The 17,480-nt window shown below is 38.0% G+C and overlaps 1 long non-coding RNA gene across 1 annotated transcript in view; it reads right to left on the bottom strand.

Annotated features, from left to right (window-relative positions):
- Window positions 1-12: 12 nt before the first annotated feature.
- The window catches only part of LOC138066834 (uncharacterized), a 59,507-nt gene continuing 42,039 nt past the window's right edge, over window positions 13-17,480 (bottom strand). Inside the window, exons 10-13 of the long non-coding RNA XR_011140379.1 lie at window positions 14,659-14,753; window positions 12,027-12,202; window positions 8,875-8,987; window positions 13-4,154 (exon numbers count right to left, since the gene is read on the bottom strand). This is a non-coding gene — a long non-coding RNA (uncharacterized lncRNA). The remainder of the gene's footprint in view (window positions 4,155-8,874; window positions 8,988-12,026; window positions 12,203-14,658; window positions 14,754-17,480) is intronic.

Below are 17,480 nucleotides of genomic sequence, written 5' to 3'. Positions count from 1 at the left end.
GTGCCTATAACAGGAAAGCAATGTAATTTAATATAAGGCAAGTGGAAATGGAAAACTCCCCCACCTGAGGCTAAAGATAGGCCTATTGCATCTGGAAACACAGTCCTATAATCTCCAAGACAATTTCTCACCTCTGCCTCAGAAACATGCTTTCAGAACAGTCTTTCCAGAACATACATGTGCAAGAGGGAGAAAATTACCTGAGGTCAATTACTTGCCCTTTAGCTTAGGTAATTTCCATACCTCTGTTTCAGATACAGTTTTGTTATTTGTCCTGTATAGAAAAATGAAAAACATTAGATAAAGAAGTAAGGTTTCAAATCATAAAGATGTTTATATCCTGTTTTCAATAGTTATAAATTAGAAGTCAATGGAGGCATGCAATTTACAGCAGTGAATTTCTGACCCACTGAGTCTAAAAGAGGAAACATCAATTCCTGCAGGATTATGTGATAAATGGCCCAAAATTCCCTATTATTTGGAATTTTTTTTTAGAATATGCGTTCAGTTGGCAGCATATGACACTTATTATGGGTGCCCACACTTCTGTCACAAATATTTCAGTGAAGTAGCCTTTTTTAAATGCAACATCATTTGTGGATGACCATGGACTAGTTGGTGTGTGTCCATTTCTTAAATTAGTCTGCCTGATGGCTACAGCCCTTTTTTCCTTTTCTTCTTTTTTGCTTCTGCGGTCACACATTTTATTTACCGAACTCGTTCATGAGAGTTCGAGGAAAGGTACTGTCTGTGCTTTTCTAACACAGAACGGATTCCAGAGGCATTTCAGTGCTATTCAAAAAGAGAGCTTGGCAAGCCTTCCTGTCACGGTAACTCATATAGTCTTAAGACTACCACTCAGACAGAAGGAGAAAAACAAATATAAGTGGAGGAACAATTTTCCTAATTGTTTACACTTTCAGTGTGATCGTATTCATGAAACTTGTGGTGCTATATTTTTTATATGTTCTCATAGAATAAAGTGTTTCAGTAAAGAAAACAGACATGATGGTTGTTCCTGCTTGGGTGTTGTTTTCTCACGGTGCCCACTGCTTTATAGACAAAGTGGCTGTCTACTTTCTTTGCTGACACAGCAAGGCAGGCAAAGTGGCTCAGCCTTCAGCATTCTCAGTTTGCCAAACCTCATGTTCTGGGGTGACAAAAAGGCCAATGTTCTATAAATGAGGACATTAAAGAACAAAGGAGAATATTCCCAGGCCCCACTGATTCCTGCCTGAAGAGCTCAAGCTAGGAAGGGAGGTTGGGGAGATAGGAAGAAAACTCTGCTCTTTGCTCTGAGTGCGCCAGTGCTTGTGACTCAGTGCTCAGCTGGCAAAGCTCAGGCCTGCCTAACCACAATTGTAAAGGTAACGCCAAAGGAATTAGAAAATAATCAGTATTAAAACTCTAAATTTCAAACGTTATCCCTCTATTAACATCATCCCTTTATTAGGAAAAATGACTGCCAAAATTTTAATTTTCAAAGACAGATTTCAAATTCTTCAAAGACTGAGGGTATTCAGATCTAGATTTCAGATTCATCCAAAACTTGTATAAATACTGAATTGAGCCTATCTAGGCCTTTAATGAGTTGTATAGCCTGTCTAGGCCTTTAATGAGTTGTATTAATTTTTCTTCTATTACAAACGGCTCCAAGTGAGAGTATCAAAATATCACCTGGGAAATTCTCTTGGCATTACTTCCACCTTTACTATAAGAAGAAAATACTAGAAAATCCTAATGAGAAAGCCTGAGAAAAGAAGGATTTTTTTTCAATTCAATTTTTTTCTTTCTCTCTTTCTCACTTCCACACCAAAATAATACAGGAGAGTGGAGAGCGCTTTCTCAATTTGTTCCCAGAAGAACCATAAAAGTTGTCTATGCTAAGGGTAAACTTACTTGGAAAGGAGACACAATTTCCTTTGCAGCCTTGTACAGAAATACTAAAAAGTTCTGCTGGATGTAGGAACCACCAGCCTTATTGGCTTTCCACTCAAAGAGTAGGATGTATTTTTTCAATCACACATTTATGTAAAAAATAATAAAACAGTATAAAAATCACATCCAGCAGACATATAATGGGCCTGGGGAGAAATACAGAAACTTGAATACAGTAGACCTGGCTTAGCATCTGTGGGATTCGGAGGAGTAATCAGCTCTTAGAAAATCTCATTGAAAGGGGCATTAAGGTCTGCTTTAAGGGATGATCCTACTTCAGGAACAGCACAGAAAAGAAGAGATGGAAGTGAGAAAAAAAGAAACAAAAGGGGTTACAAGAATCCATTTGAGGGAAATATGTTATTCCCATCAGGCTGTTTCCATTCTGGGTTTTCATACTTGAGAGGTTGGATAAGCCTTGGGCAAGCATCTGAACTTTTAAATGCTTAGCTGAAACTGGAATCCCAAACCTTTCGAAGCCGGCCCACCGCAAACACTAACATACAAACAGCTTCCACATAAATATAAAATGCAAAAGACATCATTTATAAAAATGTCACAGCGCCAAAGAATACTGCTGAACCTCTCCAAAGCTTTTACATGCACTGCACACTGAAAAGTAGCTTTACTAGCTCAAGACTGCTTTTAAAAAAGGTTCGCTAGAGCTGTCATTGCTTCACTGGATCCCAACAGTTACTTGAGAAGCAGTGTGCAAAACTCAGCTCTTTCACTTGGCATCAGATTGCATTGGCATCTCCTTCAAACTTCAGTTCCTGAAACGATAGCCTAAACAAATCAGCACAATGCTACTGAAGTCTCAGTATTAATATTTATTATTTGTATTCAGAAGCTCAGCTATGCTATCTCTATGACAGACACATCACAAGGAAATCATTTGCTTCAGATGATGTATATTGCTTCATTCCAGTTGAGCTAAGAGCTATACAAAAGTTCAAGGTTATTTACTAGATCCACATGTAAAATTCATAAGGCTTCTCATTTTTCATATGAGCATACTTGTAAATTGCATCTCAGATATTCTTCAAACCATTCAAAACCCAGGACTGGCAGAAGCATCAGCAAGTACAAGTTTATAGGTATGCCTTTATTAGAAAACAACAACAATAAATATCATTATTGTTCAAGACAAAGACGCAAACCACACCTGCTTTTATTGTAGCGGTGTCACTAGAAAAAAACTGACATAATGGTGTTTACAATTTCATTTTTGTGCATATGTCTTTAACTTCAGGCACTTCAGATGGACTTTCTGCCACCAAGGATTAGTCATATTGTTGAAACTCATTCATCAGTTCAGTTCCTCTACGTTTCAAGAGATTTTTCATCAGACACCATTCAGGCACTTGGAAATACAGTCCAAGAAACTACAGTGATTTGGGCAACAAAAATAATGCCATTACTGGGAGCAAGTCACTGCCTTACTGGGGAAATGTATTGGCAAGATTAGCAGAAGAGCCTTTCCTATAATTTACTGACCAGGAGAAAAAAGGTTACCATAAAATATTATTAAAGTTGACTTGTAGTCTGTTTGCAAGTCTTTGTATATGTAGTTATAAAAACTGAACTTGAAAAGATTGGGCACTCACTTCCTAGAAAAATATGGCTGAATGAACAAGATTCACGTAATTCAGATATATTCTTTTGAGAAGGACTATAACTACCTCTTCTGTGCCTCTGCAGTATTGAAAAAATATTTTTATGCTCTTAATCATTTGACAGTATAACTAAGCAACAGTCATTTGTAGCAACCATAATGTAGAAGTTATCAACCTTTACAACCTTCAGTCTTGTATATTAACGCTCAAAGGCATTCAAGCTATCTTATTTTTGTTGGAAGACAAAGAACTGTAGCTGATTTTACCTTCAAACAATTTACTAGTGATTTTAGCTAAATATGTTTTCTAAGCATGCATTTATCTGGATCTTCCAATATATAAAGTTCACATGCTGGAACAATGCAAGTTTGGCATCCATACCTCTGACTTTGTAACAAACCCTTTTGGGTTCCCGCGGGAAACCAGTAAAGTCCATATGACTTGCATTGCTTTCGGTGAAATGTGAATACGTCTATCTGTGGGACTGGTTAGCCAGATGGTTACCCGTATTTTTCTCCAGTTGGACTACAGCTCCAAAGGGACAAATGGTAACTTGGATGTTCCTCCCTCTTTAAACTGAGCTTTGCCTTTGGACCTCCTCTTCTTTCACCACGTCATTGTGGAGGAGAAAAAGATAGAAGACAGGAGAGTTAAAAGTGCATGACTAAAGCAGGAGTAAGTCACAAATGGAGAGGAACACAAATGAGAGCCTTCATTAGGGCAACCATTAAGCAAGACTCCTCTTGTGCATGTATGCATTGCAAATGTATACGAGGCTCCAAGGTTAAGTAAATGGTTCAAAACGTTTACTGACGTGACTCATGCTATTATTTTTAAACCAAATTGATTTTAGCTCTTCGGCCCTGATGAATGCTAAGGTCGTAACAACCATAAAAAATAAGAAAGGCACCTGAAAACATTAACAATATGGGAAAAACACAGGGTTTAAATGAAAATAAACAGAAGATATTTCAAAACAAAGCAAGTTTATTTGTTCTTTCTCTAAAAGATTTACTTCTCTTGTAAAATGAGCTTATTATTAAAGTTTCTTTCCTTCCACAGCAATGGCATCGTGGTTCTGTAACACTGTTAGTCTGGTCAAAGCCTATGTGGGCCACAGAAACCAAAGCAATGACAGTGTTTATGAAAGCTGGAAGCGGGAGGAGGGTGAGAAAGATGAGGAGAGACAATATTAGTCATCTACAAAATAAAGAACTAGGCAAGAGGGCAAAATTGCTGAAGGGTAGATAGAACTAGCAGTGCAGAAACACAGTCGATTTCTTTTTAATAAAAGAAAAAAGAAAATCGCACATGCTCAAGGAAAAGTCCTTGAAAGTACCTGACAGCAAGCTCTGACTGAAGGGGAAGTAGAGATTAATGTCCAGCAACTTAGGCCCAGCAAAATCTTTTTCCATTAACCCCTTTTGCTTTGTAAATTCAATTCAAAGTGCCTTTGCTGATAAGGAATTGTAGGTCCTGGTCACACACAGGTTCTTGTAGGATCCGGATTTTATCTTGTGGGCTCCACAGAGGAGTGTTTTAGCTAGCTAAAGCCATCTTAGTTTAAATTGCTGGAATACATACATACCTACACTTTTCATTTTCTCCTGCTCTTAGTTTTAACTCATTGCTGGAGTTCCACATAGGAGGTCACGATTTGGGCATCAAATGCAATATTTTCCATCCACCAGCTAGAAGCTAACAAACATTGACTGAAATAAATTTGTGCCAATGCCAAATTCAAAATTAACTTCCCAAGCCAAGCGAAGGTTGGTGGGATGCGGCCAAGGGGCCCAGAGCTCTCCTGTCGAGCTAATGGAGTAGCCTCAAGCTGCCAATCCAACAAGGGAGACTTTTTTATTTAGCATATGCATTACCCAACGTGTGCAATATTTTCCACATTCAAAGAGAAGACTTTATTTATAAGCTGCCTGTGTTGAAATGGTCTCTTATTACAAGGAAGCAGCAAGCCAGGTTGAGCCTGGAAATGAGTTCTCATTTTCTCCTTCAGTGCAACGTTTAGTGACATGTTGCTCACTCCCTCCAAAAATATTTTGCAGATGGTTTTGACCATTTACTGAACTCACAGGCCCTAATGAAATGTATTCCCTAACCTCTTCATCTTGTTCAGCCTTCATTACTCATTGGAAGAGTCAGTGAAATGCTGAATTTAAGGAATTCTATGTACCTCCAAGAAGAATCCCTATAACAAAGATATAGTTTAATTTTGAGCCTGAATGTGCCTTTTTCATCATCCACAGTTTCAAATGGTTTGAAATTTTGCAAACAGGTTTCATATATCAATCTATATCTTTTCTATTAATGCAAAATTGAGTTAGATACTTCATAATTTGAAAGAACGGGCCAAATCTTCACACTTACTCTGACTGAATATATGAATAGATACTGAACACAAAGAAAAAAAAGATGGCCACAGTTCTGTCTTCATCTGTGGGCCCAGGTTCCTTTCTCTGAAAAATCCTGTTTCCAGGTTTGCCTATGACATCAGTCAAATTACGTATCAATTAGGATGCTACTCAATATTAAAAAAAGCCAGGATTTTTCCAAAGTTATTGCTGTAGCATGTCACTGTGATTTATTATGCAAGCATCTGGGATAGCCTGCAGGTATATATATGATGAAAAACGACCATTCCAATTCTACAACCTTGATCTCATGTCAAGTGCTCTTGCTATTTTCAAGATGTCCACAGACAGTCTTGGGTAACACACCTCAGATGAGCATTCTGAACTGTGAATTCTGGTCTGACACAAGCACTACCTGTCAGCTTTGAGATAGATATCTATGCCTCACTGAGAAATGGGTTTCCCGACTCCATCACCTTCTCAGTATCTCCTACTGTTTAGCTTAAATTACCTCCAGCTCAGAGAACAGCCACGGAACCACTGGAGGCTGGGAAACCCTTTTGAATATCTGCCTTTACTTGTGTACTCGCTAAGAAAGTTAGGGTATGATTACATAAAGCAGTGTATTGGCCTGTGGAGATAACAGAGATATCTCTGAAGAATCCAGTTGTGCTGGAAACAACTGGACTAATTTCAGTTAAAAACCTAGGCAACCAGTACCATAATTAATCAAATAACTGTCCTGTTAATCAGCAGTTTCTTTGGTTAGCTGGTCTCTCTCTCTCTCTTTGGCTGATTGGGAAATGGGGGCTGGACTGCCTAGCAGCTGAGGAAATTTGTGGAATAGGCCTAGTCTACAGAGGCAAGACAGAGGTAATATAGAGGTAAGTCTCTATAAACCAAACAAAATTATATCATAGGCACTTAAAAAGGTTTCAGGGGAGTTTTTAAACGAAAGACTATGGAAAGAGTGCACAGTTTGGAATGAGTTATCTTCTTCTGAGAAAGTCATAAAAACTCTCTATGCTTTAAAAAGCATAACAGCTTTGGTCAGAAATCAGTAAAATTCTAATAGGAAACAATGATGTCTCAATAGCAGTCTCAATAATGATGTCCCATTTAAGCAGTGTATATCCAAGTAGACAACAAGACCACAAGCAAATACTTCCATACAAACACTAGAAGTACACAAAAACTGATCTAGAACGTGTAGTTTTAAATGAGGATGTTGACAGCGAGGTTTTCAGCGTCTCAGAAACTTGATAAAAGACGGTAAGACTGCCCTGTCGACCTTCGGTGGTAGCATGCTGAGTGAGATCAGAGTTAGTGGAGGGGCAGAAAACATACAATAGCAAGACACTTTGATGACTTCATGGAGACGGAAAAATGCTATTTCATGTAGTAACTACATTCTTAGACCCTGTAAACCAGCGTTCTTGAAGTAACTGGTCGGAGAACATGCAAGAGAAGACACTCGATTTATTTCTGAACCCAGCAGAGCTTCTGATTCAAAATACTACTTTTGAAGATAGTTACCACAATGCACTCAAAATCTACCTTCTTATAGGAGTTTGAAAGCCAAAACCAAAAATCTACTCTGGTAATACTTACTGGGGAAGTTTGAGTAACTTCTCTTCATTCTTTTTATTTTTTTTTCTAACTTCTGCAGTAAGTATTACTGGGGAAGCGGTACACAATTTATTCACAGACTATGTTTTAGAGATTCAGAATCAAAATGTATCACTGGCTGGCGATTTTGAAATAACTAAAACAAACATTGGTATAGCTATGCACCAGAGTAAAGAAGAATATTAGAAGCAAGAGCACATGCTTCAAAATGTGGAGGTCATACACAATGGAGAAAAATAGAAAACAGCTTAAATTAAAGCAAGTCAAAAGTAAAACCACAGTAAGAAAGGGCAAAAGTGACTTAGAGGAACAACTTTCTAAAGGAGTAAAAACTAACATTAAAAATCATTCTCAAAAAGATCACAGAGGGAAAGCCTGCCAGAGAGCCTCTGGGGTGATAGACGATCACGGAATAGTAAGAGCACTTGTAGTTATAGCAAAAGAGCTATTTGCCTCCTATTTCTTTTGGAGAAATTTATAGAAGATCTTTTCAGGGGAATGAGTTGGAAGAACTATCTCAAACTTAAATGTCAGAAGAAAAGGTTTTAGAATAAATCATTAAAGCAAACAGTAGCAAATTGGCAGAAGGCAAAATAAACTCATATACAAAATTCTCAAACTCTTATCTGTGGTACAGAACTTATTGTTTGAATCTATGCTGGTACCACAGCAAGGGAAGGAGGCAGACATGACATGACTTTTTTTGAAGTGGGGGGTGAGTGACACAGGTAACTATAGATCAGGAAATATGGCTTGTTTATCAAATTGGTAGACACCGGTAATGAAGTGGCCAAACAGATGGATATATTTACCTTATCTGGGAGGACAACCAAAGTCCCTTTGATAGGGGAAGCAATGCAGCACAGATTTATTTTGATTCTTTGAAGGAATAAATGAACTAGAACCGGTATTATCTAACATAGCTGTAACTGATGTGAAAAGGGAAACAAATAATGAAGTTATAAAGTTCATTGATGATTCTGATTTATTTATTCTGATTTATTATTATTCTGAACTATGCAGACATTAAAAACAAGATTGCAAAGAACTGCAAAAGAACATCAGGTTAGAGTGACTGGGTGATGATAGATAAAATTCAATATTAATAAGTGCAAAGCAATCCGTATAGAGGGAAAAACATTTACATTTTTGGGCTGTTAATTCTAACAACAACACAGGAGATTCTGAAGTTTTTGTGGGCTAGTGCATCAGATGGTGGTGCCCAGTAAAAGCAAAAAAAAAAAATAGAATTTTAGGAATTAGTAGGAAAGAAACAGACAATGAAGTAGTGATACATTATGCCATCATTTAACCCCTTTGCCTACCTGTATCTTGAATGCTGTGTACATCTTTAGTTCCTGCATCCCAAAAATCACACAGCAGAGCAGAGAAAGAACAGAGAAAAGCAAGAAGGATGATCAGCGGCATGAAATGGCTTCTGGAAGAGAAAAGAAGCAATGGACTGTGATTCTTTAGTCTGGAAGAGAAATGACTGATGGAAGATATGCTAGAGTCTTCAGATTATGACTGGAATAGAAAGGTTAATGTGGACGAATTATTTGTTATTTCTCATCACACAAGAACAAAGGGATGCCAAACCAAACTCTCAGGCAGCAGCTGTAAAACAAATAAAAGGAAGCATTTTTTTCTCACAGGATTTATAGTAAATTAATTGCCATACAATTAATGCAATTAATGTTGCAGAAGGAAAAAAAACCTATAAGTATGTTCAAAAAATATTTCAACAAATTAATTAGATAAAATAAAGGATATACCAAGGGTTGTTAAACCCATAAATACAGATATTAGCTGAGGATGTCCCTAGAAGTATACTAAAGACTATGCTGGGGTGTAGAGATTTGTAATAGAAAATCTAAGACTGAGGAGGGACATCTGAGTGTGAAAGCACCAGAAAGAACATCAGAAAAAGGTACCTAAGAATGGCAGCCATTAATGGCACCCAGGTTAGCAGGCCCTGAAGACTCCAGCACATCTGCATGCAGCTTCCCAGCAGAGCCAGAATGAGAAAACAAAGAACAGCTGGAACAAGGGACAACTTCCACTCAGACTAGACAAAGGCTGAAGCCATTGAGAGATAATTGCAGGGAGCCTTAAGAAACCAAAATAAGGAGAACTGTGGATAAATCCTCACAAAGATAGGATAAGATGGAGAGGCAGAAGATCACAATCACAGTCAGCTCCTGGAGAATACTAAAGGCATATCCAACACCAGCACATAGTTGTCAGCCTAAGGATAATAGAAGATATGATAAAGACTCAGTAGCCAGAATTTCTTCCTCTTTGTTTTTGCAAAGAACCCTGACCAGACACTTGGATATACAGGTATTGGTGTCTGCATACAGGCCAGAGAGTACTTGGACACTCACAGCTTAGTGTCTGTGAGTGTGTGGGTATGATATTAGGGTTGTGATTGAGTGAAATCAGTTTTGTTTTAACATAGACTCACAGAATCACAGAATACTTGAGGTTGGAAGGCATCTTTGGAGATCATCTAGTCTGACCATCTGCTCAAGCAGGGTCAGTTAGAACAGGTTGCCCAGGTCCATGTCCAGTTGGGTTTTGAATATCTCCAAGGACGGAGACTCAACCTCACCGAGCAACCTCTTCCAGCATTTGATCACCCTCACAGTAAAAGCATTTTTACTTATGTGTAAGTGTAATTTCCTGTACTTCAGCCTGTGCCTGTTGCCTCTTATTCTTTCTCCAGATACCATTAAGGAGAGTCTGGCTAAGTTTCCTTTTCTCCCCTCCATCAGATGTTTATACATATTGATAAGACCCACCCCCCCAGCCTTCTCTTCTTGAGGCTAAACAGTCCCACCTCTCTCAGCCTCTCTTCACGTGTCAGATGCCCCAGTCCCTTAATCATCTTTATGGCTCTAATCATCTCCCTTCCAACAAGGTCTCACATTGAGCTTTGCTGTATTGTTCCTGCAACAATGCTACAGTAGATATCAGAGGTGAATCACCTCTGTGGATTTGCCTTGTTCTTGCCCTTTTTCTTGCACTATCCGCTTCCAGACCCAGAATATTATTAGGCTTTGGCCAGATCCAGTGCAACTCTTCTTCAGTACCTTTGTCTTCCCTTCCAATCAGTTTAGGTTCCTTCTCTAGCTCCACACAGACTGTCCCCCTCTCCCAGTCAAATGGGCATCTCTTCCAGAGCAATCTCAGCATACCAGAGTGTGCCACTCACTTAAGAGTGAGTACAAATGAATATAATATGAAAAAAATTACAAACAACAGGTTTACAGATATTTTGGTGCTGAAATATCTGTCGGTGTTGCCTCTAACAAAAGCAAGAACTTTTAGTCATATTGTACTTATTGCAGCCCACACAAGAGCAGCAAATAAAGGGCCAGCAAAGTAATAGGGAACTATAACTGAACTTCAAGTTCCAGTGATGCAGTTGGGTAATTAATTCCCTACTTCTTACTTCTCTTTCTTACATCCCTGATTTTGATACCAAAGGTTTGTTTCTCAAAATGATTTACATCTGCATGAAGAGGCATTAAACTAAGAATATAGAATGAATTACTTGCAAAATCATGAAAAGAACTTTTTTTACACTAGGACAATAGGGGGGTTTAAATTCACACAGCACTTCAAGCATGAATTATTTATACCTGGAAAATTTTTTCAAACTTCATACAAAAAGTGAGATTCATTACATAACATGCAAAAGCTACCAACTCATATACATGACATCAAGTCATATATTACAGACATGAAGCATTTCACATTTTACTGAATGTCATAAGGTTTGCAGTTCCCACATTGTGTTTTAGTATTTCTGCCAAAATTGCCAACAAAGAACGTGTCTTTAATTTCTCTGACCCTATTGTGTCAAAAACATCTCTCATGCACCCCATACTGTATCTTTTAGACCTATTCAGTGTTCATTTCTGAAATTTCAGAAATGCTCAGTAGGAAAACCTCAGAACATACAATACAGCTTCCTTACATCTGGAACCATACATCAAAAATTATGCCCATGAACAATGTCCTGCAGTTTTTTTCTTATCAAATTAATGAAAAGATTACTAATATTTCCACTAAAAATGAAGCAATTGAGCTGATATAAAATTAAACGATTTTTGCTATTTAACTCTTTGGCAGACATTAAATATCAGGCAAAAAGAAAAGGCACAGCTTGTTGAGTCTGGTAGCAAAACAAGACATACACTTTCTAAAATTACAACTTGATATTGATTAATGTATCACTCACTACATAGAATTATTTTCCATTTTGATCCTGATTTACTGCTTCAACAGCCTTATACCATTTTCGTCTTATAGTAGGCCCTATTAAAAATACACGATTACTTGAAAGTAGACATCTAGCAAACTCACCAGTTCTTAGGCTGTATCTCACTGCAAAAAGATCAGATATTAACCAAGCGCCTCCCTCACCAGTTAGTGCTGCATATTCCTATTTCTATTTTCTTTTACTGACCTTGTGGCTGCCATAGGAAGAATATGACTATCAACCAGAAAAGATACTAGATTTGATCCAGGTGGAGTCTTCCACTGCAATGGATCTTCCATAGGTGGTTTCTCCTCAGTAAAAGTATGTATCAACATAAAAACTCCAATGAGACAGGATATGTTTGCCTTTAACTCATAGGATACCTGCAAAAAAGGCACAGGAAGGAAGGACATTAGCTAATGTTTATACAGTGCTTGGAAGGTGACAACACCAAATGTTATTGTCACTATATACTTAAGCAATGAATTTATACACCCTACAGATTTTTAAAATACAATGTTATTCATGATACAAATTGGCTGTGTTTGTGTCAAAATACCATGTGCTTAATTTTCAAAAATGCAAATCTGTGTTCTCAATGAGTCACCAGTGTCTTTGCTCTCATCAGAAATGATTTGTTTTGTTTTGTTCTGTTTTGTTTTGTTGGAGATTGAAATTCACCTACTTCACTGAGTCTCAAGTTTTCACGTTCAGGTTTAGACACACTTATTTCTTGGTTGTCCACCTTCTTGCTAATATTTTTGAAAAGACCTCAGGTTATCTTGTCTTGAATTTTATTAATCAGGGATACAGTCAGCTATAATAATCTATAAATAGTGAAGTCCCATTCCCATCTTAGAAGCCCTTAGAGGATCCAAATAACTTGCTTTCACCTCTCGTTCTCCAGTTTGCCATATGGCTGAGAAAAAAACCAGTTAACAAGGAAGAGGCGTGTAGTTAACAGACCAGAGGTCAGTGTCAAGGCTTTGGCCAACTTATGAGAAAAATTCAGTAAAACCCACCATTTTGCAAATTAGAAAAAAAAATATTCAAAACAGCAAAACCTATTCATTAACTAAGGATTAACCAGACTGGACAACAAGGCAGGGAGAAGACAAAGGAATAAAAATCAATCATCTAGCTCATGCATGTCTAAAATACTGTCTCAGTAAACTCCCTGGGCAATGAGGTGGGCTGCAAACATATTGAAAGATCTGTGAATAGGCCTGCTGGTGAGGCTAGCATGAGTATTACAGCACAACCTGGATATCTTAGCAGAACACTGAGATTATCTAAATCCAACGTCCCAAGAGTTGAAATTGATGCCCAAGTTAACTGAGCCACAGGGACCACCAGCAGGCAGAGAAAAAAATTTTGAGAGTGGAAAGTTCTGTTTTTTTTTTTTTTCTTGAAAACACCCTTTCACTGACAAAGGAGGCACAAAAAAACAAGGAATTTAACACAGGCATTGGCATTTCTGTTTGCACCTCCCTAGGCAGACATACTGGAATACAAGCGCATAACCCTTAGGAAACTCTGAATCAGTCCACAAAGGACAGCAAAAGACAAGGACATGGCTTCACATTAGCCAAAGACTGACAGTCTTGAGGACAAAGCACAGCAGTGCCACAAATGACTTGCTAAGGTATGCAAAGGCTGCTCCAGTCAATCAGATCAAGTCCACATAATTCATGTTAGCACTGGCAGAGGAGCCTTTGGACATCTGGACAGGAGTTTGAGGACGTGCCTTTGGAGGGAAAGCAAATCAATAATATAAAGGATATATTAGTGGAACATCTTCCTCAGCAGTGGGTAAGGCACTGAGCATTGAGCACAAACTCTCTTGTCCTGAACAGCAGCCCACCTATCTTACTTTGCCTCTGGGCAGATAGCTCTGGTTCAAAGGGCAGAGGATGTAACATGGGACCACGTCCCATCATCCCATCCATATCTGCTCTATTCTACCCCATTACAAAAAGAATATGTACATAAATAGTGAATCCTGCATTATCAGAATAACATTATGCAGTATGACTTGGCAGAGGTCAGAAGCAACCGCTGTTGCTTTGTCAGTTGTTTCTGTGCACTGTTGATGGTACATAACAAGTGACTACTTAACCAATAAGAGTGAAACAAATTCACCCACTTTTTTAATGAATCATATTTAGATGACCTGTGTTTCAGTTCCTGTTTACATAATAGCAGCACAAATCTCTTACAGAGAATACTAACTACTTCCTTTATGGGGTCACAGGAGCACAGCGATACCAAGACTGAAATTGGTTCCAGAGTCTGTTTCTGTGGTAAATATTTGGGCATCCAGGTTTTATAGTCTTGATTGGATGATAGAGACTCCAAGGAATGTCTTTATTTTAGTTGCTCCTCAAAGGAGTTGAGGACCATATTTTGATAGTACATGGAAGACATTGCCTAATTGAGCTTAAAGTCCTTGGGAAAGATTCTGGCTTCTGCACAAAGAATTCCTTAACTCACCTACTTTATTAATTAGTGAGCTTTCTGTGTTGAATGGCTTTAACTCATACAAATTACCTTTCTCTTTTTACCAGTACTCTTCACACTGTCAAAGGTGAAACATTCCTTATTATTTAAGCTTTCTGTGATTCTGCTTCTATTATTTCCATGAGTTTGGTCAAAGTCTTGTCATGAACATACAGTTACAATGAATGTAGCAATACTCAAGCTTTGTAAATGAGATTATAAAGTAAATATTAGCAAAAAGGCTAAAACAAAGACTACAACAAGCAGACAATTCTGAATGTCTATAATATATATCACCATATGACCTTTCAAATTTGACATAGAGCCAAAATCAGATTACCTTTACTTGAAGATGACTGTGCAAAACATCCATTGACCATTGTCAGGCAGACGTAAAACATAACCAATGGCATGAGTGAGAAACTTCTTCGACAGCTGTATAATCAGAAAGTTTGCTTCTAAGATGACAGGTATGACAAGGGAAATTGGTGATGCAACTGCTTTGTCAGAAATCACGAGGAAATCACAAGAGCTGGAATAGGTTCATTTGCATAGTTCACTCTTTCAGTTAACAGACTGTAGTATTCAGTAATCATCCTGCTCAGAGGAGGCATGATCTACATATTTAATGACATTAATGTATAAGCCAGGAAATAGTCTTCCTGTCAATCATATTACAATGTTTGAACACTCTTTTCCACTAGCTTTTTAAAAATTTAATTATCAATATGTCAGTGCATTGTGCTTTGTGGATGCATGTGTATCTATGACAACTACAAACCTGAAAAAAGAAAATCAAAACCAAGTTTTATTCCCAACTCTGTCACTGGCAGCTACACTAGATAGGACTAACAGTTCATCCCTGTATCTCCTTTCTAAAGGTAGCTAGTAGAGATGCTTAGCATCTCTGCTAGCGGAATTTAAGAACATGGCAAGCACACAGTGAAACTTTGCTCAGTGTCTTAAAAAATTTCAATGGAGTTTAGTGATTTCTTAAGCTAATGTTATATCCTTTAGCTCCAAGACAAACTAGTTTCTTAAAGACCCTTTGCTGAGAAACACCTTGGAAAAAGGTTTTTCTGGAAATCTGAGTCCAAATTCCTCAGTCTTTCTTTACCTGAACCACCTAGATGTACAGCTAAGATAAAAATACCTCTCTCTCCGAAGAATCTTTGAGATCTTCTAGTGCAAGTGCCCATATAAATAGACTATATTAGACTATATGTATAATTCTTGATAGGGCTTCTGTCTTCCATTTTCTTCTGAAGTCAGTTAGCACAGTACTTTTCATTTTCCACTGTGCGGTTTGCTTTGTCGACCGAAACCAGATATCCTCCTCCCAATTAATATCATCACACTGTCTGAATGTATTTTAAGAGCTTATGATACTTGGCAATGAATGGACTTGATTTTGTTATTGTTGGGTCAGAATGCAGTTCATTTAATTTAAACGTTAGCACAAGATGGACTTTATCTGATCAAGAAACCATGCAGTAGTAGGAAGGGGTATATTTCCTTTAAAAAATAGACACCCCTGGATATATTTTCAATGCTAGACATTTTCATCTATTTGAATGACAGCCACATACTCCCCATTGCACTAACTGGAAATTGAAAAAAATGAGAACTGGGAAGCTGGACAACAGTGCAAAAGCAGAATTTTTGGCAGCTGTATGTAATGCATTTGAACTTGTGAATGAAAGACTGTGACATGCCTTCAGCTCAACCCAAAAGTCCTTTCTCAGGCAAAAAATCTTGTTAAAATATATTTGCAGAATACTGTCAATAAAACAATCAAAAATTACCAATACATTTTTACTGGAGCGCACAAGCAGAAATCTAAATCCTTCCTGTTAGTGATACAAATTGATGGACAGGGTCCATGGTCAGTGCCTCAGCCCAGCGCAGCATTTATGACCCCATTCGCTGTCGCCCAGAGAGCAGCACAGCTCCCCCAGCCACGCGATACAGAGCCCCTGCCGGAGCAGATGGTGCTAACGGGGCAGCAGACCACTTAGCTCCTGCTTACGTGCTTCTGAAACTGGGAGCCAACCTCTCTCTTTCCTCTGATTAAATTTGACATTTCCGCTCAGTAAAAGAAAGAACATACGCAGGAACTTCACCAAAAGTTTGAATCTAATAACAATGTTATTAGCAGTGACAGCGGCATCTGGGGTTTTCAGAACACACACCCCAACATAGTCACATATTTCTGTGAAAAGTCACCATTCTGGAATTAAAGCTATTATGCTTAATGCTAATCCTCACAATTGCACCAGGCCTGACATGGTTACCTGGGCATGGTTTGTTTATTTGAAACAAAAATTTTAAGTATGCATGTCTTTCTTTCATTTCTTTCTTCTGTCCCCTTTGGATAGCAGCATATGTTGATTCTTCTTAGCTTTAACAGCAATGTTATATATACTGAGATTCTATCTGGACAAGCAATGAACAGAAATATTATCCACAGCTAAATAAGAAAACATAGATTATTGCACGAGCCCCCGAAGGCCTACTTTGTCTGCGCAACAGTTTGTTTTACTTTTCATGAAATTTATTTTGGCTGTAGTCAGATTGATGGTGATTATATTTGAAATCCCTCCCACAAATCTGTCACATAAACACATCATTAATTTACGATTTTTAAACTTATATGGTTAATGAAATGCATTTTCTTATTCGTTAGTAGATATCGGGCGTCACTATAACATCAGCAAACAATCAAACGCTCCCTGTGTTAGCAGCTTTTCTATGCTGGGATTTGCTACTGCTCTAAATGCATTCACAGTAGCTAGAAACCCACACGGTTCTGAAAAAAAAAAGCCTCAAGTAATATGAGAGGTCTTATTAGCCTGGAAAGATCAATCTGTGCGACCTGAGAGATGGCAAAATTTCCAGATTCTCCTTTTGCCAAACAGAAAAATTACGTCAACAAAAAAATCCTTTTACAGGATTTTTGAAGTTTGATACAAAGTAAATCCTGAGCTTCATCAGCATTTCTGTTGATAATATCACTAGATTCGACATCTTCCAACAACAAAAAAAAAGCAAAAAGAAAAAGAAATCTTGAACTGCTGCAGCAAATGGGGCAGGAAGTACCCACTGCAGGGTCTGTGGTCCACACAGCTTTTATTTCATGGAGACACACAGACAGCCTATTCC

The sequence above is a fragment of the Struthio camelus genome, chromosome 3, assembly GCF_040807025.1.
Source record: "Struthio camelus isolate bStrCam1 chromosome 3, bStrCam1.hap1, whole genome shotgun sequence".
Taxonomy (NCBI): Eukaryota; Metazoa; Chordata; class Aves; order Struthioniformes; family Struthionidae; genus Struthio; species Struthio camelus.
Note: the sequence above shows the minus strand (reverse complement) of the source record. Positions and strands in the feature narration are given on the sequence as shown.